Here is a 23,559-nt window from a genome sequence, read left to right as displayed (position 1 = left end):
GCAGAAATTGTTAAGCCCAGCTAGTCTAATCATGAGCCCCACACGGGAATGCAATTGGGAACAGGTGAGCAAGCACCAGGAGCACTCCCGGGAGGGCCATAAAAGAAGGCAGCAACCACCACTCAGGGCCAGAATCGGGAGGACGAGGGATGAGGGACGAGGGACGAGGAGTGAGGAGTGAGGAGTGAGGAGTGAGGAGTGAGGAGTGAGGCGCGAGGCGCGAGGCGCGAGGCGCGAGGGGCGAGGAGCCTGAGAGGAGTGGTGGTGCCAACAGAAGGATTGCTGTCTTGAGAAAGAGGTACTTCGGGACTGTGTTATACCTGTGGGGTTCACGGGGAAGACGTGCCCCACAGGTGAAGAAAAAGATTTATTTGTGTTTATTGCATTAAGTGCTTGTGGGACTGTGTTGGGCCTGTGGGACACGGGGAAGACGTGCCCCATGGCTGAAGAGAAAATAAAAAGATTTGTGTTCAATTTATACGTGCCTCAGTGTGAATCTGTGCCGGGTCGGACGCTTATATAGCGCCTTATTCACAACCTACATAATCCATTTTCACTATTCTGATAGGGTTGTTAGATAGATAGATAGATAGATAGATAGATAGATAGATAGATAGATAGATACTTTATTAATCCCAATGGGAAATTCACATTCTTCAGCAGCAGCATACTGATACAATAAATAATATTAAATTAAAGAATGATAATAATACAGGTGAAAAAAACAGACAATAACTATGTATAATGTTAAATATTAACGTTTACCCCCCCTGGTGGAATTAAAGAGTCGCATAGTTTGGGGGAGGAACGATCTCCTCAATCTGTCTGTGGAGCAGGACAGTGACAGCAGTCTGTCGCTGAAGCTGCTCTTCTGTCTGGAGATGATACTATTTAGTGGATGCAGTGGATTCTCCATAATTGATAGGAGCCTGCTGAGCGCCCTTCGCTCTGCCACAGATGTTAAACTGTCCAGCTCCATGCCAACAATAGAGCCTGCCTTCCTCACCAGTTTGTCCAGGCGTGAGGCGTCTTTCCTCTTAATGCTGCCTCCCCAGCACACCACTGCGTAGAAGAGGGCGCTCGCCACAACTGTTTGATAGAACATCTGCAGCATCTTATTGCAGATGTTGAAGGAAGCCAGCCTTCTAAGGAAGTATAACCGGCTTTGTCCTTTCTTGCACAGCGCATCAGTATTGGCAGTCCAGTCTAATTTATCATCCAGCTGCACTCCCAGATATTTATAGGTCTGCACCATCTGCACACAGTCACCTTTGATGATCACGGGGTCCATGAGGGGTCTGGGCCTCCTAAAATCCACCACCAGCTCCTTGGTTTTGCTGGTGTTCAGGTGTAGGTGGTTTGAGTCGGACCATTTAACAAAGTCATTGATTAGGTCCCTATACTCCTCCTCCAGCCCATTCCTGATACAGCCCACGATAGCAGTGTCATCAGTGAACTTTTGCACATGGCAGGACTCCGAGTTGTATTGGAAGTCCGATGTATATAGGCTGAACAGGACCGGAGAAAGTACAGTCCCTTGTGGCGCTCCTGTGTTGCTGACCACAATGTCAGACGTGCAGTTCCCAAGACGCACATACTGAGGTCTGTCTTTAAGATAGTCCACGATCCATGCCACTAGGTATGAATCTAATCCCATCTCTGTCAGCTTGTCCCTAAGGAGCAGAGGTTGGATTGTGTTGAAGGCGCTAGAGAAGTCTAGAAACATAATTCTTACAGCACCACTGCCTCTGTCCAAGTGAGAGAGGGATCGGTGTAGCATATAGATGATGGCATCTTACGCTCCCACCTTCTCCTGATATGCAAACTGCAGAGGGTCAAGGGCGTGTTGAACCTGTGGCCTAATGTGGTGAAGCAGCAGCCTCTCCATGGTCTTCATCACATGTGATGTCAGAGCAACAGGCCGAAAGTCATTCAGCTCACTAGGACGTGATACCTTTGGGACTGGGGTGATACAAGATGTTTTCCAAAGCCTCAGGACTCTCCCCTGTTCCAGGCTCAGGTTGAAGATGCGCTGTAGAGGACCCCCCAGCTCCGATGCACAGACCTTCAGCAGTCGTGGCGATACTCCATCTGGACCCGCTGCTTTGCTGGCACGAAGTCTCCTCAGCTCTCTGCTCACTTGCGCTGTTGTTATTATGGGTGGGGATGTCTCTCCTATGCTGGTATCAGCAGAAGGATGTGTGGAGGGTGCAGTACTCCGAGGTGAGAGTGAGAGTGGGTTAGGGTGGTCAAACCTGTTAAAAAAGTTGTTCATTTGGTTTGCTCTCTTCACGTCTCTCTCAATGGTGGTACCCCGCTTCGAGCTGCAGCCAGTGATGATCTTCATCCCATCCCACACTTCCTTCATGCTGTTATTCTGCAACTTCTGCTCCAGCTTTCTCCTGTACTGCTCCTTCGCCGCCCTGAGTTGGACTCGGAGTTCCTTCTGCACGCGCTTGAGCTCATGCTGATCACCGTCTTTAAAAGCCCTTTTCTTCTGATTCAAAAGGCCCTTGATGTCACTTGTAATCCATGGCTTGTTGTTAGCATAGCAGCGTACTGTTCTTACTGGAACTACAATGTCCATACAGAAGTTGATGTAGTCAGTAGTGCAGTCAACAACTTCCTCAATGTTCTCATTATGAGATCCCTGCAGGATATCCCAGTCTGTAGTTCCAAAAAGTTCTCTCAGAGTATTCTCAGCCTCCGGGGTCCACTTCCTGAATGATCGTGTGGTTACAGGTAGGACTCTAACTTTTGGTTTATAGTGAGGCTGAAGCTGAACCAGGTTATGATCTCCTTTCCCAAGCGCAGGCAGCGGGGTGGCGCTGTATGCGTCTTTAACGTTTGCATACAGTAAATCAATAGTCTTATTTCCCCGGGTGTTACAGTCCACATACTGGGAGAATGCAGGCAATGTTTTGTCCAGCGTCACATGGTTAAAGTCTCCAGCGATTAGCACAAGCGCCTCAGGGTGCTGCGTTTGTAACTTAGCAACAGCAGAATGGATGATGTCACTCGCTATCTCCACGTCCGCCCGAGGAGGAATGTATACAATAACAACAATGACATGTCCAAACTCTCTGGGCAAATAGTAGGGACGTAAACTTACGGCCAACAGTTCGATATCCCTGCAGCAAGTGGAGATTTTGACGTTAACATGTCCAGAGTGACACCACCGTGTATTAACATAGAGAGCGAGTCCTCCTCCTTTGTGCTTACCACAGGTACTTGCATCTCTGTCCGCTCTAACTGTGCTAAACCCGGGTAGCTCCACGTTGGCATCTGGGATGGTGTTATTTAGCCACGTTTCGCACGTTTCGTTACTTTGTATATTCTGCAAAAAGCCTATTTTTCTTTATAAAATGATGCTGGATTTCAGTCAGTAGATTTCCTACTCTGCATTTAACCTAATATACATCTACGACCGTCTTGACTACTCCAAGCCATTTTGGGTAGACCTTACTAGACTTCCCAATCAATACACTCTGCTTATATTTGGGAAGACAGCGAAAAAAAAGTTTTTTTAGGGTTTGAGGCAACAGCACTGTTTTATAGAACTTGTCTTTTTTCCTTTAGCTTGTTAAAGGGTTTTATTTTTATTCAGCTTTGCAATTTTTGTTTAAATTTAAACATTTTTCTGTCCATTTTCCACTCCAGCTGTCCAGTTCAGGTTTGCAGAAGGTCAGTCTGTTTGCTAGCAGCAATGAGTTCAAGGTAGAAACAAATCCCTGATCACTGCAGGGCAAACTCACACAAAGCCAGTTTAGAGTCACCAATTAACCCAACAAACACATCTTTGGGATGAAGGAAAACCAACAATGCTACAGAGAGAGACCACAGAAACTCCACACCGGTAGTGTCCAAGACTGAACTGTCAGGCGCCAGTGCTTATCACTGCACCACTAATACCAATAATTTATTGACATTTTTATTGTGCTAAACTGACAATGAATGTTCTGCACTTAGCATACAGAAACTTAAATTCATAAGGGTATAAGATTGTTAACTAGAAAAGGTGTTCTTTCTTTTATTGTTTTCAATAGATCATTTGCTAACAATAATTTATTGATTTTATGAAGTCCTGCCACACAGGAATATGAACTGCAGAGAGTTTTGAACAGCTTTCTCGTCCCATATTAGTATACTGTCTTACTGATGTAAAGAATGCAGTCTATAATACTTGGTAGTTCATTATGGCCAACTTAAGAGTTTGTTTAAAGCATGAAATGAATCTCTGAGGAACTTCCCTCAATTATTTGCGGTGTGTCACATTTTACATTTACATTTACTTATTTGGCTGATGCCTTTATCCAACATTTATGATCAAATTATGATTATTACAATCTACTCCTAAAAGTGCAACGATTTTGTGTGCCATTTTTTATGTCATGCTTTAAATTTGACTTATTTTAAAACCTACATATATATATGTTTGCTGCGGTGGGTTGGCACCCTTCCCAGGATTGGTTCCTGCCTTGTGCCCTGTGTTGGCTGGGATTGGCTCCAGCAGACCCCCGTGACCCTGTGTTCGGATTCAGCGGGTTGGAAAATGGATGGATGGATATATATGTTTGGTATCATTATTTTCAGAATTTATCAAACTTTAATGTGATGTTGTTAGATTTTCAGATTCTTATTCAGTTTTTAAATTATAAACTAAAATATCAAGAAAGTCGTGGGCTTTATTTTTGATCGAGTAAACTTTCTTTCACAGGAACAAACTATTAAAAAAACGTATCTATTCATAACACCAATGTTTGTATTTAGGTGATTTAGTTAGCTGAAGGTCGAGTTACGATGACCCATTGCATACCACTTTAGCTTTCACGTGATGTGTCCTGTTATTTAAATGAGTAATTTTTTAAAAAAGGTTTTTTTATCTATAAGAATGTCAGTTGAAACAAATGGATCATTTATTTAGTCTCTTATAAATACTCAGAGCATAGTGGACCTCAGTTTAACGGGAATACTCCAATAGGTAAGAGAGTAAATATTTTATTCTCATTTCATGATTTTTACTCTGTTAAATAATAATTAATTTTTCTTTTATATATTTATAGAATTTCGTGATTTTGACTCCAATAAATAATAATTTTTCTTTTGTACATTTACAGATTTTACTAATATTCTGGCTGCAACTGGGGGTTGGGCACTGAAGGCGCCAGGGGGCTTGGCCCCCCTAGTTATGTTATAATTTTTTTTTATACTTCATCTTTGTTCTTTTAGCATTGCAAACCTGATGACTGTGAAAGGACGTACTCACCAGTAGGGGGCGCTCGTCAGGCACGTCCCCAGTTTTGCACAATGTCTCGAGTCCACCTCAGTGTCTGTTTACAAGGAAAGAAAACACAGTTAAGATGGGGTGTTTTTCAACAAAACACAATCAGTAAATCAATATATTAGGGCACTTGCACTCCAAGTCTTGAATTTTTTAACCTATTTAAGATTTGGGCTGTCAAATAAACAGCATGGTTAAAAGTCTCAGTTTTTAATATCGCACAAAATACTATTTCACTGCCTTAAAAGAGCAGTATTCTAATAGAAATGAAAGGCGTTAGTAATATTAAACAGTGCTGTTTTTCAGTAATGTTTATTTCTGAAATATGATTTCATATGTATAATTTGATAATAACTTTATTTCTAGTAAATACAGTCCAAAATAGCTTTTAAAAACAAACAAGCAAATAGTCATTGTAATTCTGTGTGTTCCGGTTGTTCTCCCACATCCCTAAAGACATGTCGGTTACATTTACTGGCAATTCCAAATTGGCCCTCGAGTAAGTGCAAGTGTGGGGGTGTGTGTGAGGTGATTCTACAGCATGCTGGCGCCCTGTCCAAGTCTGTGTCCTGCCCTCTCCTGCTAGCTCCTCATGACCCTGAATTATGGTAGACTTAGTAGGTCTGAGAATGTTAGGAAGATTTTTAGCAATGAAATGAGGGAAATGCAACAAACTACTCCTTAAATAGCTTTTAACATGTAAACATATCTGATAAGTCGGGTGTACACAATAAGTATGATCACAACTAACTCATCTGTGTTACCTTTCCATTTGCAAGAAAATTTGATGAAGAAGAAAAAGCAAAGGAGAAGAATAGGTAAATTGATGAAGAAGAGAAAGTAAAGGAGAAGAATAGGTAAAATGATTTGAGTAATTTTTAATACCCTACCATGTATTACAATGAAATTCTTTAACAAAATGAATGTTTAGTCATGCCAAAAAAAAACAAAGGAAAGAAAACGGCAAACTTTTCTAAAAATGGATGGAGTGTAGTGTAATGTAGTGTACATGTAATATATAGTACAATATTGTTGATGAAGAAAAAATGTTCTTTTTTTAAAAAACATCAGTTTAACAAAACAGGCAACATGGTGATGCAGTGGTTAGTGATGCAGCCTCACAGCATGTTAGCTATTATTATTATTATTATTATTACTGTTGTTGTTTTAAATAACTATTTGAACTACTTTCACATCTGAAAATCTGCTCTCTATGTGGTGGCCCGGGGTAAGAGACCCCAACAGCAATTTATTTTGGTTTATCATTTAAGTTTGTTTCACCCCTTTGGGACGTCCTGGAGCACAAAAAAATAGAGAGGGATCACACACACAGAGTTTTTCTATCCAGGTGGCAATTCTCTCCCCCTTGGTCCAGGCCCCAACACACCCGTGGTGGACACAGAAGTTCAAACTAGCATAACACAATCCTCAGTTCTTTTTCACACAGCACTCGAGTTATATAACTCTAGGAAAGCACAACACCCTATAAATACTATTAAGGGGTGGGGGAAACAACGTAAAAGGGGCGAAAAACAACGAATAACTAAACTCCACAAACAATAACCCAATACTCAAACATTAAGAAATAAATAAATAAACAAACTTAAACAGTTCTTGGGCCTCCATGCTCTCACCGCGAGGCCCTCACTTAAACCAAAATAAATAATCAAATTACCAAAACCTCTGGCAGCGCCCAATGTCCCCTGTGCTCAGGTGCTCAGTTCCCAGGTCTCACAAGTCCAGATTCTCCAATGCAGAACACATTCCCTACATTTCACATAGGTGTCCAGTTGCAGCAATCCGGTAATGGCATCCTTACTTCCAACCAGCCGATCACTGTTGCTGCTCCACACCGCTGTTGCCATCTCTCCTCCGTCGCATCACGGGCCCTACGGCAAAGAGCCAAATAATCCTTGGACCCTCTTTTCCCCCTCCTCAGCCATAAGGCCAATGCACACACTCTCAACTAGCTATTAGCCAGTTCCCTTTATGCTGACTGGGGATTGCGGGGGTCTGAGTCGCTCTCTCTCTCCGTTCTGGTCGGCTCGCCGTTTGTTCCGTCAGCCTGGTTCCACTCCCGATCTCTCTCGGCATCACCCAATCAGCCTACGGGTTCTCATTCACTCGCCTCGATTAGGTACCCGAACACACAAAGAGAAAAAGGGACAAATATCCCGTGGCCGCTGTCCCTGTCACCGACGCCGCTTTTCCCTCCGGACTTGGACCACCGCGCTGTAGTTCACTCTCTTCAGGTCCGGGCGACGTCGCTCTTGCAGCCAGCAGCAAAACCACTTTACAAAAAGTCCAAACATTTAGTCCCTTCGCAGCATTCCGGGACACATTTTCCCCAAGCGAGCACGCCCAACAAACAGCAGTGGCCATCTTAAATCCTGCCTCAACCCCGCCCCAACTAGCTTGTCAGTGATCGTCCAGCGAATCGATCGCATTAGGGGCGGGGTCACACAAGACCCGCATTGCTGTCCGAGGCGCTGCCAGAGTAAAATAAATTAAAGGAACACACACATAATATTTACACAAAATATAACAAAAAATAATGGCGCTCATCGTGCTGGGACACAACATCTATATATATAATTCACTAAGGCATGACCAAGGCACACAAGACAACCATGGAGCAAGCAAGACTGAGCCAGAGCCCCGCCCGCCAACTCACAGAGCCCCGCCCACCAACAATTCACTAAGACAGAGACCATGGGATATGCATGACGGAGCCACACCCGCCAACTCACAGAGATACTGCCCACCAAATCTAAGACCATGGGATACCCCTCGCAAACTGTTTTACAAGCTGCATACAGCGATTCACATCTGCAACAAACATGCTCAACCCTCGCTCTCGAAGCATACACACTGCCTGGTCATGTGCCCGCTCGCAAGAGCTCACCAAACACCACCACAGTCACTTTCGTCTCTGCTACAGTCCACATGCACCCCTGAGCCACGTTGGCTTTTCATTGTTCTTTTCGGTTACGGCTGCTTTTCTATATATAATCCACCATGTCGCCCGACCATGGGATATGAACACCCATGGAGCACGCAAGACACCCATGGAGCATGCAAGACAGAGCCACGCCCACCAACTCACAGAGCCCCGCCCACCAACAATTCACTAAGACAGAGACCATGGGATACGCACGACGGAGCCATGCCCGCCAACTCACAGAGCCCCGCCCACCAACAATTCAAGCGAGAGCGAAAGCACTTGCCAAGAATGTTTTCATTAATCAAGGACGAAAGTCGGAGGTTCGAAGATGATCAGATACCGTCGTAGTTCTGACCATAAACGATGCCGACTGGCGATCCAACGGCGTTATTCCCATTTACCGCCAGGCAGCCAACCTGGAAACCAAAGTCTTTGGGTTCCAGGAGGAGTATGGTTGCAAAACTGAAACTTGACTCCCTCCTGCTAAATAGTTACGCGACCCCCAAGCAGTCAGCGTCCAACTTCTTAGAGGGACAAGTGGCTTTCAGTCACGTGAGATTGAGCAATAACAGGTCTGTGATGCCCTTAGATGTCCGGAGCTGCATGTGCCTACACTGAATGGATCAATGTGTGTCTAAGGGGCGCCGAGAGGCGTGGGTAAGCCGTTGAACCCCATTTGTGATGGAGACCGGGACTTGCAATTGTTCCCCATGAACGAGGAATTCCCAGTAAGTGCGGGTCATAAGCTCGCACTGATTATGTCTCTGCCCTTTGTAGACACCGCCCGTCGCTACTACAGATTGGATGGTTTAGTGAGGTCCTCGGATCGGCCCTGCCGCGGTCGCTCACGGCCTCTGGTGGAGCGGCGAGAAGATGATCGAACTTGACTATCTAGAGGAAGTAAAAGTCGTAACAAGGTTTCCGTAAGTGAACCTGGCGGGGGGGCCAGGCAGAATAGGCGTCCTTCCCCTCTCCCCCCATTCCGCCCTCCACGCCCGACCGCCGTCCAGCCCCGTCCCTCGCTCTGGGAGGTGGGGGCACGGCGGCGTTCCTCCAGTTTTCAGTCACGGACAATTGTATGTTGCTCTCTCCAGAGTTCCATCTTTTCATTCACTACAGTCGTATCCTCGAACCCCTCCCCATTCGGACAACTGTGTTTTTCAGGAAGTGTTCACCCATCAATACGTAATTATGCGGCATATGCTACGCCACGGGTTGGCTAGTATAAATAAATAGTGTTAGTGTTGTTTTCACATTCTCCCATATCTGCAGGTTCTCCCTGGCACTCTGCTTTTCCTCCCATATTTCAGAGATGTTCCCATTTCATTTTCCGCTCATATCTAAAATTATCTACAGCAATAACAACATTTATTTATATAGCACATTTTCATATAAATAATGTAGCTCAAAGCGTTTTACATGATGAAGAAAGAGAAAATAAGAATAAAATAAGATAACACTAATTAACATAGAATAAAAGTAAGGGCTGACGGCCAGGGAGGACAGAAAAAACAAAAAAACTCCAGACAGCTGGAGAAAAAAATAAAATCTGTAGGGGTTCTTAGGCCACGAGACCACCCAGCCCCCTCTAGGCATTCTGCCTAACATAAATGACCTCACAATCAGTCCTCATCGTATTCAGGGTTCACATGGAAGAACTTGGCGATGATGGTCATCTAATCAGACAATTATATGGCAGCAACGCAATCATGCAGATACGGGTCAGGAGCTTCAATTAATGTTCACATCAAACACCAGAATGGGCAAAGAAATGTGATCTCAGTGATTCTGACCGTGGCATGGTTGTTGGTGTCAGACGGTCTGGTTTGAGAATTTCTGTAACTGTTGATCTCCCGGGATTTTCACACACAAGAGTCTCTAGAGTTTACTCAGATTGGTGCAAAACAAAAAACATCCAGAGAGCGGCAGTTCTGTGGACAAAAATGACATGAAAAAGGTCAGAGGCCAGACAGGTTTGAGTTGAGGGAAAAGCTACAGTAACTGTGGTGAGCAGAAAAGCATTTTAGAATGCACAACAAACCAAACCATGAGGTGGATCAGCTACAACAGCAGAAGACTATGTTGGGTTCCACTCCTTTTAGCCAAGAACAGAAAGCTGAGGCTGCGGTGCGCACAGGTTCACCAAAACTGGACGCATGCAGACACCTGGTCTGATGAATTTTGATTTCTGCAGAATTTGGCACCAACAGCATGAATCCATGCACCCAACCTGCTTTGTGTCAACAGTCCAGGCTGGCGGTGGTGGTGTAATGGTGTAAGAAATGCTTACTTGCCCATTAAAACCCATCAATCATCATTTGAATGCCATGTCCAGTTTGAGCATTGCTGCTGAGGATGCACATCCCTTCATGGCCCCAATTCATGTGACTTATAGCATGACAATGTGCCATTTCACAAAGCAAAAGCCATCTTAAACTGGTTTCATGAACATGACAATGACTTCAGTGCTCTTCAGTAGCTTTCCCAGTCACCAGATAGAACACCTTTGGGATGTGCAGCTGACAAATCTGCAGAAACTGTGCCATGCAATCATGACAACGTGGACCAGAGTCTCACAGGAGGGTTTCCAAAATCTTGTGGAATCCACACCACCATGAAGAACTGAGGCTGCTTTGAGAGCAAAAGGATGCCCTACCCAGTATTAGGATAGTGTTCCTAAAACTGGGCCAGAATGAGTGTAGATGAATTGGCTTTGAGTGAGTGTGAGTAAGTGCAACAGCATGTCCTGTGAGGGTTGGGGTGCAGTTTGTTTCCTAGTTTGCATTTGTTTTTATCATTCACAACTCTGTATTTGGAGCAAAGCATTTTTGAAAACTGAATGCATTAATTTCATATGCTATTTATGAAATAAAAAAAGATTTAAAGTGAACAGTATCCTGCACATATCAAGATCTAACAAACGTGAGCAACTTGTGGTGCTGGCAATATGTTCATTCATTTGCATTTTTTATTTTAAGTAATACTTTTTTGCTTCATTTACAGATTGCATCTTGCCATGACATGATTGAGTGGTGTTGTTGTGGAGTTCTGCTTGCAATGGTAAGTACAGCTATAAGTAGACAACTTCAGAAGTTTCCTTATTAATTAGAGATCAAAGGGCATTTTGGGGACCTTGATCATGAAGAGCTGCTATTCTCACACAGTAGCGTTTGAACTCAGGCTAAAAAGTTACAAAAGACTTTTCAAATTTCTAGAGGTTCTGATGAAAATATTGGTTCTATTCAATAAGGGCGCGCACAAAAAGGCAAAAGGGCGACCTCAATTGAGCGCCGAATAAATGTGCGCGCAAATAAAGGAGCGCTTCAAAAAGGTCACCTCAATTGAGCACGGCAAATAAAGGCGTTCGTAGATATTTAGTTGAAATGGCTCTGGGATATGTGAAGAGCAACAAAGGTGCAGATCTACTCGTAGTCGAAGGCTATACATTCAGAAAGGAGAAAACTATCAACGGGAAACACATCTGGAAATGCTTTCACCTTTTTATACGTTCAATCATTGCCTTTATCTAATAAATTTTCTGTAATAATTTTGTTGCGTTTGCCTTTATTCGCTGTACCCAATTGACGTCACCCTTTTGAAGCACTCCTTTATTTATGCGCGCAGTTATTCGGTGCTCAATTGAGGTCGCCCTTTTGAAGATCGCTTTTATTTATGTGCGCTTTTATTCGCCACGCCCAATTGAGGTCGCCCTTTTGAAGGTCGCCTTTTTGTGCGCGCCCTTATTGACGGATACCGAAAAGATCTGCCTGCTTGTTTTGGCTACCACTTTTATTTTGCTATTTAGTCACTATTAGTGAAGGGACAGCAACACTTAAAACACTCTGCCTTACTTGTACATCTAAAAAATAGCAAAAAAAAACGTAAGTCTTTGAATAACAGTATATTGTTTCCAATTGAAGGGGCACTTAAGAGAGAACCGCAAAGAGGAATGTTTCCTAACAAACATCCAAATTGGAGGTGCAGAATGTTGCTTAAAGCTATTTAACAAATTAAAACAAAATCGGAAAGCAGAGTACACATAAGTGCTAAACCTGTTTGAAAGAAGTGTTTACCTGGTATTACGTGCCCTGTGGCTGTTAACACTTCATAGTTTTTATGAGTGTTTTATTCAGCCGATGAATTGTATAATGTCAAACTTGAACTAGTTATCAATTGAAAGGAAACCTGGCTTGTTTTTCAGTGAATTAATTTTTAAACAGCCATCACTTCAAGGTGTCAAATTTATAATTGTAAGCTCACTGTTGGTCTTTATTTCATATATAGAACTGCTATCTACACCAGTGACCACAACACAGTGTTTCCTCTTTTTTCTTTTTAGAGAAATATGACAGGCCTCATTATGACATGCAATGAATGTTTTACTAATGTCACCTGTTAAAATGACATCCCATTATATATTTAGAAATGTTTCTGTTTTTAAAATGGATGTTTTGCTAATGATCCCACAGGTGGGAGTGACACTGAAATCAGAATTGTTGCTCCATGTCTTCTCTGTTAATATTTAATTGTCACTGTTCCCTTATAAATAAGGAAGCAAACCGCAGATAAGAAAGTTAATTTTAAAAAGAAAAAGCAAGAAAAGACCTGTGTGTATTACAGCCTATGAGCAAAATACATAACTTTCACATTTTGTTCTGAAAGTAAATCACACACTGCAGTGCCTTTCTAAGTTTCTCAAAAATAGAGCTAAACCTAAGATTGGAGGTCTAGAAACGTCTGATCTAGATTAGGTGGTGCAGTGGTTACTGGAACTGCCTCACATCTCCAAGGGCTTCAGCCTGTTTTGCAGATCAGTCACCAAATGAACAAAGCATCCATATATATTGTGAAGACCAGCCCGGCCACAGACAGACAGACAACGAATGTCCCGAATACACACGCTTTATTTTATAGCACAAACACACAGTGCACAATGAGCAACAACAATGCTCTCCGTCCCTTTTCTCTCTCTCTCTCTCTCTCTCTCTTTCCTTTCTTCTTCCTCTTTGGCCACCACCTCCTCCTGACTCAGGCTCCTGTCTTCTCCCTCCCAACTCTGGCCTCGAGTGAAGTGCTGATAAGTGTGTGTTAGATTTATTGGTAACTGTAAATTGTCCTTCTATAAAGAAATTCCTTCTCTGGTCACACTGTCTTCTGGTCAGTGGTGGCTCGATTACTTCCAAATCATGGAATGGAAAACCTAGTTTAGAAACTAAATGGATTGTTACTGACAAATCTAAACTAAAAAAAATATTAAGGAACAGATCGTTTTTTTAACACAAATAATATACAATGGATTCAGAAAGTAGTCAGAGCCCTTCATTTTTTCAAAATTTGCTATGTTTCAGCCTTGTGCTAAAATCATTTAAATTCCCACACATCAATACCCCAGAATAACAAAGCAAAAACAGAATTTTAGAATTTTGGCAAATGTATTAAAAATAAAAAAACTGAATAGTCCATGTATTCAGACACTTTGCTATGGCACATGAAATTTGTCTCAGGTACATCCCATTCTATTGAACACCATTGAGATGTTTCTACATTTTGTTTGGAGTTCACCTAGTTCAACACATTTATTACGAAAAACAACACCTGTTTTTATAAAAGTCTCACAATTCCCAAAGTGATTCAGAGCAAAACCCAAGCCATGAAGTCAAAGGAATTGCCTGTAGTGCTTAGAAACAGGATTGTGTTGTGCCACTGGTCTGGGGAAGGCTATAAAAGACTCATGTAGCATTAAAGGTTCCCAGAAGTACAGTTGCCTTCATGATTCTTAAAGGTAAAATTCTGGAACAACATAACTCTTCCTAGAGCTGGCTGTTTGGCCAAACTGAGCAATTATGGGAGATAAGGGCCATAGTAATAGAAGTGACCAAGAACCTCATGGTCACCCTAACTGAGCCCCAGAGAACCTAATTAATAATGTTTTAAGCAAAAGAAAATTAAGAGGAGCCATGACTGAAGTGTTTAAAATTATGAAGGGAATTAGTACAGTGGATCGAGACTGTTATTTTAAAATGAGTTCATCAAGAACACGGGGACAAAGTTGGAAACATGTTAAGGGTAAATTGCATACAGACATTAGGAGTTTTTCTTTACACAGAGAACTATGGATATATGGAATAAGTTACCAAATAGTGTAGTAGACAATAAGACATTAGGGACTTTCAAAACTAGACTTAATGTTATTTTGGAGGAATTAAGTGGATAGGACTGACTAGCTTTGTTGGGCTGTATGACCTGTTCTCATTGAGACTGTTCTAATAAAAGAAGTGACCAAGAACCCAATGGTCACTCTGGCTAAGCTCTGGAGAACCTGTGTGGAGATGGGAGAAACCACCAGAAAGACAAACATCACTGCAACATTCCACACTGATCTGGGCTTTATGACAAAATGGCCAGACAGAAGCCTCTTCTCAGTAAAAGACACATGGAAGCCTAGTTGGAGTTTGCATAAAGGCACCTCTCCACCAAAAAGGTCTGCCAGACTGTGAGAATAAGATTCTCTGCTATGATGAAATCACAATTAGTGTCATGTCTGGGAGAAACCAGGCATCAGTTATCACCAGAGATATCATTAATGAAAACCTGCTCCAGAGTGCTCTGGACCACAGACTGGATGGAAGGTTCACCTTCAAAAAGGACAATGACCCTAAATATAAAGCAAAGACAACACAGGAGTGTTTAAGGGACAACTCTGAGACTGTCCTTGAGTTGCCCAGCCAGAGCCTGGATTAGAACTCATTCGAACATCTCTAGAAGGACCTGAAAATAGTTTTGTCTCCTGCTGACAGAGCTTGAGAGAATCTGCAGAGAAGTATGACAGACAATCCCCAAACCCAGATGTGTGAAGCTTGTCGTGTCATATCCAACAAGACTCCAGTATAATTCTGCAATACGACAAAATGAGAAAAAAGTGAAAGGGTCTGAAAACTTTCTGAAACCACTGTACAGTAAACCAACAATCATTCAAAAACGACAGACATCCATCCATCCATTTTCCAACCCACTGATTCCGAACACAGGGTCACGGGAGTCTGCCGGAGCCAATCCCAGGGCACAAGGCAGGGTGCCAACCCACCGCAGGACACACACAAACACACCAAGCACACACTAGGGCCAATTTAGAATCGCCAATCCACCTAACCCACATGTCTTTGGACCGTGGGAGGAAACCGGAGCGCCCGGAGGAAACCCACGCAGACACGGGGAGAACACGCAAACTCCACACAGGGAGGACCCAGGAAGCGAACCCGGGTCTCCTAACTGTGAGGCAGCAACGCTACCACTGCGCCACCCTAAACAACAGACAGATGGTCACAATTATATACACTGAGATGATAAATTCTTACTAATGAACATAATACACCTGCCAGGCTAAAAATGCCATTGTGAAGCAAGGTCCATGTTTTTAGAGCTGACAAACATGAACCTTAGATCTACTTTGTTTAATTCTTACCTCAGCTGTCTTTTTAACTACTTCAGCTGGACGTTATTTAACTACCAAATAGGCTTTGTTGAAAGCACTTCAGGGCAAATAATTATTTTCCAGTCTCTTTGTACCCTTAAATATGTGCTTTACTGTAGTAAAATGGCAACACAAAATACAGTAGAATTGAGCTCCTATGCATTTATTTAAGACAAAATGCAAACCCAGGTTGCTGCTACTTTATTATTAAATAGTTCATCAAACTGTTTATATATGTAAAAATTATGTTACTTAATTTAAAAAAAAATGTAGAGGTGTTACTCTCTAGCAACCCTTTCAAAACAACTTTTAACTAATATTTGGACTGAAACGCCATCTTTATTTCTAGGCTTAATGGTTCTGCCCTTGAAAAGCTAACATACAGAAGTTGGTGTTGGCTGCTACTTCTAAGTTCCTATGCAACTGAAGCCTCAGCACTTCCAAAGGCCATCCCTCCCCCCACCCAGCCTGTGCCTCGTCAGCTGGCCTCGGTGACTGGACTTGTTTTGAACAGTTTGTCTCCTCCTTCAGCAGATCACTCCTTCCTGCTTTGCCTTGTGCTCACCATCTGTTCCAGTCTGCTTTTTCCTGGAAATTTAGCTTAAGCAGCAACACAATTGAAAGTCTGACTCCACCGGTAGGCTCAGATTTCACAATATCAGCTTGTGGAGTGTGTTTTTAATGTTCAGTACTTTATGATTTCTTTAGTGGAGGAAATTCATGTTTCATTTGCACCAATCAATCATATAAATGTTTCACTGTAACTGAGTTCAAAGATGCAGTTATGTGTATGTATAAATATATTCTCTAAAGCCACTTAATCCAATTTGGGGTCGTGGGGGCTGTAGCCTATTCCATTAGCACTGAGTGCAAGGCGGAAAACTGTTCCAAACAGAGCAGAAGTCAGTCTCAGGGTCTATCTGTGTGCGCCCACACAAACATTTTTTTTAGAACTTCTAATTTTCTAAGCAGCATTTTTTTGGAGATGTGGGAGCAATAAGAAGTCAAGCAAAATGACAACTTTTGTTGGCTGACTAAAAAGATTACAATATGCAAGCCTTCAAGGCAGCTCAGGTCCCTTCTTCAAGCAAGATATATTTTTAGTTAGCCAATAAAAGGTGGTATTTTGCTTGACGTCTCATTGCATTCATAATGCCTAACACGGTACAACACCCTAGAACTACAGACATGTGGGAGGAATCATGGGCCAAATACTAACTGCACAAATAAGCAAGTCTGATGACAGTCGCAGTATTTTCAGGTACTGTAAATTTCCACAAAGCCATATAAATGTGGAAATTGAGCCAACAACAAAGACAAAATATTAAATAGTGTTTTGCAAGCTAATTTCTTGAAAAGTGTGAATTGTGTGTATATGTACTGTATATAAATACTGTATGTAGTGCTTGTGTGCTTTAATGGGAAGCTAATTGAAAACAGCCAATTATTGCAGTGATCAGACTAAAAGAACGGCTAACTACAGTTTATTATATTTTTTAAGTTCTGATGATAGTCAACTTTGATCATCATCATTCTGTAAAACCTGTGGAATATGTTTGTCTCATTTGCAGACAATGATGTTGTCATCAGTACATTACTATTCCTGTTTTTGCTTCTTGAGTAGACCCCTGGGCCATGGAGGCAGACATATTGTACAGATTTACATTGACATTTACCTTTGACCTACTTTTTTTGCTCTGCTGTTCTGATCCTGGCAGCTAATGTGAATCTGCCTGACTGCAAATAGACAGTTTAAAAAACGGAAAATTGTTTTGTTCATATGGTTTCTGACTGGTTTTGTTTTCATACCATTTTGTAAAATACACATTTTGTGTGGCATGCAGTTTTTGGGTGCAAGGTGAAGATTCCTTATTTTTACACAATTGTATATGTTAAAGTTTTAGAAAATGAGCCATCTGTCTTCTTGCATGTTATTAAAACACAACTGAGAACCACAAATACAGGCACTGTGGTTAAAGTAACATAAAAAGAATAAAAAGTCTTCTTCTTTCAGCTGATCCTGTTAGGGGTTGTCACAGCGGATCATCTTCTTCCATATCTTTCTGTCCTCTGCATCTTGTTCTGTTACACCCATCACCTGCATGTCCTCTCTCACCACATCCATAAACCTTCGCTTAGGCCTTCCTCTTTTCCTCTTGCCTGGCAGCTCTATCCTTAGCATCCTTCTCCCAATATACCCAGCATTTCTCCTCTGCACATGTCCAAACCAACACAATCTCGCCTCTTTGTCTCCCAACTGTCCAACTTGAGCTGACCCTCTAATGTACTCATTTCTAATCCTATCCATCCTCGTCACACCCAATGCAAATCTTAGCATCATTAACTCTGCCACTTCCAGCTCTGTCTCCTGTTTTCTGCTCAATGCCACCATCTCCAACCCATATAACATAGCTGGTCTCACCACCATCCTGTTGACCTTCCCTTTCACTCTTGCTGATACCCGTCTGTCACAAATTACTCCTGACACTCTTCTTCACCCATTCCACCCTGCCTGCACTCTTTTTTCACCTCTCTTCCACAATCCCCATTACTCTGTACTGTTGATCCCAAGTATTTAAACTCATCCACCTTCACCAACTCTACTCCTTGCATCCTCACCATTCCACTGACCTCCCTCTCATTTACACACATGTATTCTGTCTTGTTCCTACTGACCTTCATTCCTCTCCTCTCTAGAGCATATCTCCACCTCTCCAGGGTCTCCTCAACCTGCACAGATCACAGTGTCATCAGCAAACATCATAGTCCACAGGGACTCCTGTCTAATCTCATCTGTCAACCTGTCCATCTCCATTACAAATAAGAAAGGGTGATACAAATTAATGGTAGGCAAACATTTTGGAGAAGGGTATTGAACATTTGTAGTGTAAAAAGCTGCACAATTTAAAAATTACAAGTTTACATATAGAGTGAATGCAGTACAATATATATGGCTGTGCATACAATGACTACAGAAATACATTGATCAATTTTTAGAACCTCCAGAGAACAAAATGCATTCTGGTAGTGTAAACCATTAATATGTTCCTGGAACTGAAGGCTTACAGGTAAATAAGAAATTAAAGTATTTTAAAATATAGTTGTGGTCAGAAGTTTGCATACACTCATCATGGACATTAATGCCATGGTAATTGTGGACTTTCAATGATTTCTTTGAACTGTTCTGTTTCTGGATAGAATAATTCTACAATATACATCATTAATGACTCTAAAAAACAAGAATTTGGTGCACAAGTGTGAATTTATTGGGGATTTTCTAAAATCAACACAGGGTCATTAATATGCATACAGGCTCAAATATATGCATACACCCACTTAAGTTTTTAAATAAAGTGGTACTGAAGGGTCTAAAATTCCTTTTAACTTGACAGGGTCAAGGCCTGTTAAATTCTCATTAGTGATAATGATTGACTACAGCTGGTACCTTGTCTATGCCAGCATAAAAAGGGTTTGTTTGACAGTACTCATTGGATTAACCAACACTCCGAACAGTGGAAAAGTCAAAGGAGCTCAGTGAATATCTAAGAAAGAGAACTGTAGATTTACACAAGTCAGGAAGGTCTCTTGGAGCCATTTGTAAACAAATGCAGATTCCAAGATCATCAATTCAAACAATTGCACATAACTACAAGTCATTGGGAGGTGTCCCCACTTTGCCAACGTCCGGCAGAAGACCCAAAATGTCACCTTCAGCTGAGAGGAAACTGGTTAGGATGTTCAGGAACAGCCCAGGAACCACCAAGGCCCAAGCCTACCATGACATGGAAACAGCTGAAACACCAGTGTCACCATCTACAGTCAAGCGAGTTTTATATCGCCACGGACTGAGAAGTGCTGTCCAAGAAAGAAGCTACTGCTCCATAATCAACACCATCAAGCTCACCTGAAATTTCCAGCTGCCCACATTGACAAGCAAAAAGCCTTCTGGTGGAAAGTTTTATGGTCAGAGGAGACAAAGATCGAGTTGTTTGGCCACAGTGACAAGAGGTATGTTTGGTGGAACAAGGGTAAAGCTTTTAAACCCAAGAACATTGTACCATCTGTAAAGCATGGTGGTAGTAGTATCATTCTCTGGGGCTGTTTTGCTACCAGCTGTAAGGGTCCATTGCACAAAGTGGATGGGATAATGAAGGAGGACTATCTCAAAATTCTTCAACTTCATCTCAAATCAACAGCTAGACGATTGCATCTTGGATGCAAGTGGGTGTTCCAACACATCAAAACTGGTTGTGGAATGAATAAAAAAAGCTAACCTTAAGCTTTTGGAATAACCCTATTGAAAATTTGTGGACTATTTAAAAGCTGGGTCAGTGCCAACAAATTTAAATGAACTCTACCAAATCTGCCAAGAAGAGTGGTCAAATATCCAGCCAGAATTATGCCTAAAGCTTGATAACTACCAAAAGCATCTGGCCAAGATGCAACTTGCTAAGGTATAATTAACCAAACAATAGTTGAAGTGTATATAGGGCATGTCTTTTAAGTAGAGTCTGCAAAGTGTTGGCACTGAGATGTGGCGTCAGCGCCATAGTTGAAGCCCCTAACGTTGCGGTCAGCAAGTCGGCTAACATCCGCCATGTGCCGTCTTTCAGTTGCGAGAAGCAGATCATAGAATGGTTGAAAGTGTTGCCCCTAACGTTGCGCCACGGCGTGTGGTTCGTTTATACCTCGTGTATTCTCATTAAACTTTTATCTCGCGAATATGTTATTGCAATCCGCAGCGGGAGCGTTTCTATAAACTTAATTTAAACTTACGCTTTACACCGTGCTTTGTTTCCCTTATGAACATGCTTGTATGCTTAACTCACTCCGTTCTCAATTGTTTAATTAATTTTTTGCTCTTCGCTGTTTGCGGCTCTTCCTCCATTTCCCCCTACTTCGTTCTTTTATCTCGCGAATATGTTATTGCAATCCTTAACGGGAGCGTTTCAATAAACTGATTGAAAATAGTTTTGCATTTACCTTTTTAGTAAAAGGAGAGCTTTTAAGCCTGAGAAATCACCCCGTAAATGCACACGTTTAATTGCACGTGTTAATATGTATGCTTACACAGTATTAAAAGACAGTCGAAAATTAACGTCATTTACCTTCGTTCCCGCGTGCGACTCGTGCTGTAAATCTCTTCCTTGTTTTTAGTTCACGTGATTACGTAGGAGGCGTGATGACGCGATACGTGACTCCGCCTCCTCCATTACAGTGTATGGACAAAAAATATGTTCCAGTTATGACCATTACACTTTGAATTTCGAAATGAAACCTGCCTAACTTTTGTAAGTAAGCTGTAAGGAATGAGCCTGCCAAATTTCAGCCTTCCACCTACACGGGAAGTTGGAGAATTACTGATGAGTCAGTCAGTGAGTGAGTGAGTGAGTCAGTCAGTCAGTGAGGGCTTTGCCTTTTATTATTATAGATATACATCCACATATATATACATATATATATATATATATATATATATATATATATATATATATATATATATATATATATACACATATCAACATATATATACACACATACATAAACACACACATATACATACACACACACACACACACATATATATATATATATATATATACACATATATATACATATACACACACAGACACATATATATACATAAATATTTACATATCTACATATATACACATCTACATATATATACATATATATATATATACATATATATATATATATATATATATATACATATATATATATATATATATATATATATATATATATATGTAGACATACATAGATAGATTGACACATATATATATACATATATATATGTAATTGTGTTGTCATTGTTATGAGTGTTGCTGTCATATATATATATATATATATGTATGTATATATATATATGTGTGTGTGTATATATATATATATCTATATATGTATGTATATATATATGTGTATGTATATATATATATATATATATATGTATGTATATATATATATGTGTGTGTGTGTGTGTATATATATATATGTATATGTATATATATGTGTATATATATATATATATATATATATATGTATATACATGTGTGTATATATATATATATATGTATATATATATATATATATATGTATATATATGTGTATATATATATAATATATACATATATATATAAATATATATATATGACAGCAACACTCATAACAATGACAACACAATTACACTGACAATCATGTTACGTTATTTTTAAAATGTTCCTTTACTTTTTCATAACCTCTTTAACACACTACTTCTCTGCTGCGAAGCGCGGGTATTTTGCTATATATATATATATATATATATATATATATATATATATGACAGCAACACTCATAACAATGACAACACAATTACATATATATATATGTAGATATGTATATATATATATATGTGTCAATCTATCTATGTATGTATGTCTAGATATATATATATATATATATAGATATGTATATATATGTGTATATATATGTAGATGTGTATATATGTAGATATGTAAATATTTATGTATATATATGTGTCTGTGTGTGTATATGTATATGTATATATGTATATGTATATATATATATATATATATATGTATATGTGTGTGTTTATGTATGTGTGTATATATATATGTTGATATGTGCATATATATGTATATATATGTGGATGTGTATATGTATATATATGTAGATATGTGTATATGTAGATATGTATATATATGTATATGTATATATATGTTTATGTGTGTGTGACAGATAGCAACACTTATAACAATGACAACACAATTACATTGACAATCATGTTACGTTATTTTTAAAATGTTTCCTTTTTTTTCATAACCTCTTTAACACACTACTTCTCCGCTGCGAAGCGCGGGTATTTTGCTAGTATATATATATATATATATACATACATATACACACATACATGCAGTTTCAATAACATAGAAATCAATATAAACAACATTAACATCATTATCATATGAGAATATGAAGTAATATATAAGAAGTACATTTCATATAAATATAAATTATTAAACAGTAAAATCTTCTTCAGTAATTTGCTACCATGGCTATTTGTTTGTCTGTCCAGGATTTTAAATCACCTGTAGCTCGCAAACCGTTTCACCTATTGACTTGAAATCTGGTACACATATAGTACGTCACGTCTACTATCCGCTTTATGGGTGATGATTGTATTACTCTTTTTGTCTTTATTTTATTTTATTGTAGAATCAACTCCTATCTGCGCACACCAGGGCGGCCGTGGGCGGATGCGTATGGTGTATTCACTCCATGTTATCGTGCATTGCGCTGTCACTGGTATTTTGATAAAAGAATTTGAACAACATATAAGAAGCGTATAAATTATTAAACAGTAAAACATTAACATTTAAGAAGTAAAGTTACATTAAGTACTACTGCAGTGCCTTCGGGTATACCTCATTTTCTGTTTGCCCATTACATGCTTAAATGTATACATTTTTTGGTGTACCTACCCGAGAACACGCGACATATAACCGAGCGTGGGAAAGGCATGGATTTTAAACACGCATTGAGTTCATCTGCTGGTCTCCCTCGTGGAATAACTGGTAATGTTTGACTAAAATCTACAGCGAGTAAAACGACATTACCTCCTATTTTTTTTTTTACGATCTCTGAGATCTTGCTTTTTTCAGTTCAAGGCTTCATAAGCTCTTTTATGTTGTATGGTGTACTTATCCCAAACCATCATCTTTGAATGTTGCAAGACTTTCGCCTTGTATGTAGATCGGGGTAATTACATTCATTACATTCCTAGTCTGAATCACAATCTGATTGTATGGGTGGTTACCTGGCACTGTAGGGTTGCCACCC

General features: G+C 40.5%; 1 protein-coding gene across 3 annotated transcripts in view; it reads left to right on the top strand.

Moving 5' to 3' along the window:
- Positions 1–210: 210 nt before the first annotated feature.
- Positions 211–23,559, top strand: part of calm3b (calmodulin 3b (phosphorylase kinase, delta)) — a 234,604-nt gene continuing 211,255 nt past the window's right edge. The window contains exon 1 of one of the 3 annotated variants that reach the window (XM_051930660.1): positions 211–222. The gene's annotated coding sequence lies outside the window, so the exon portion shown is untranslated. Of the gene's footprint in view, positions 237–23,559 lie in introns of all 3 variants that reach the window. The other 2 variants (XM_051930653.1, XM_051930648.1) reach the window with 2 other exon arrangements.

The sequence above is a fragment of the Erpetoichthys calabaricus genome, chromosome 1, assembly GCF_900747795.2.
Source record: "Erpetoichthys calabaricus chromosome 1, fErpCal1.3, whole genome shotgun sequence".
NCBI classification, from domain to species: Eukaryota; Metazoa; Chordata; class Cladistia; order Polypteriformes; family Polypteridae; genus Erpetoichthys; species Erpetoichthys calabaricus.
The sequence above is the reverse complement of the archived record's forward strand: the minus strand, read 5'-3'. Positions and strand labels throughout refer to the sequence as shown.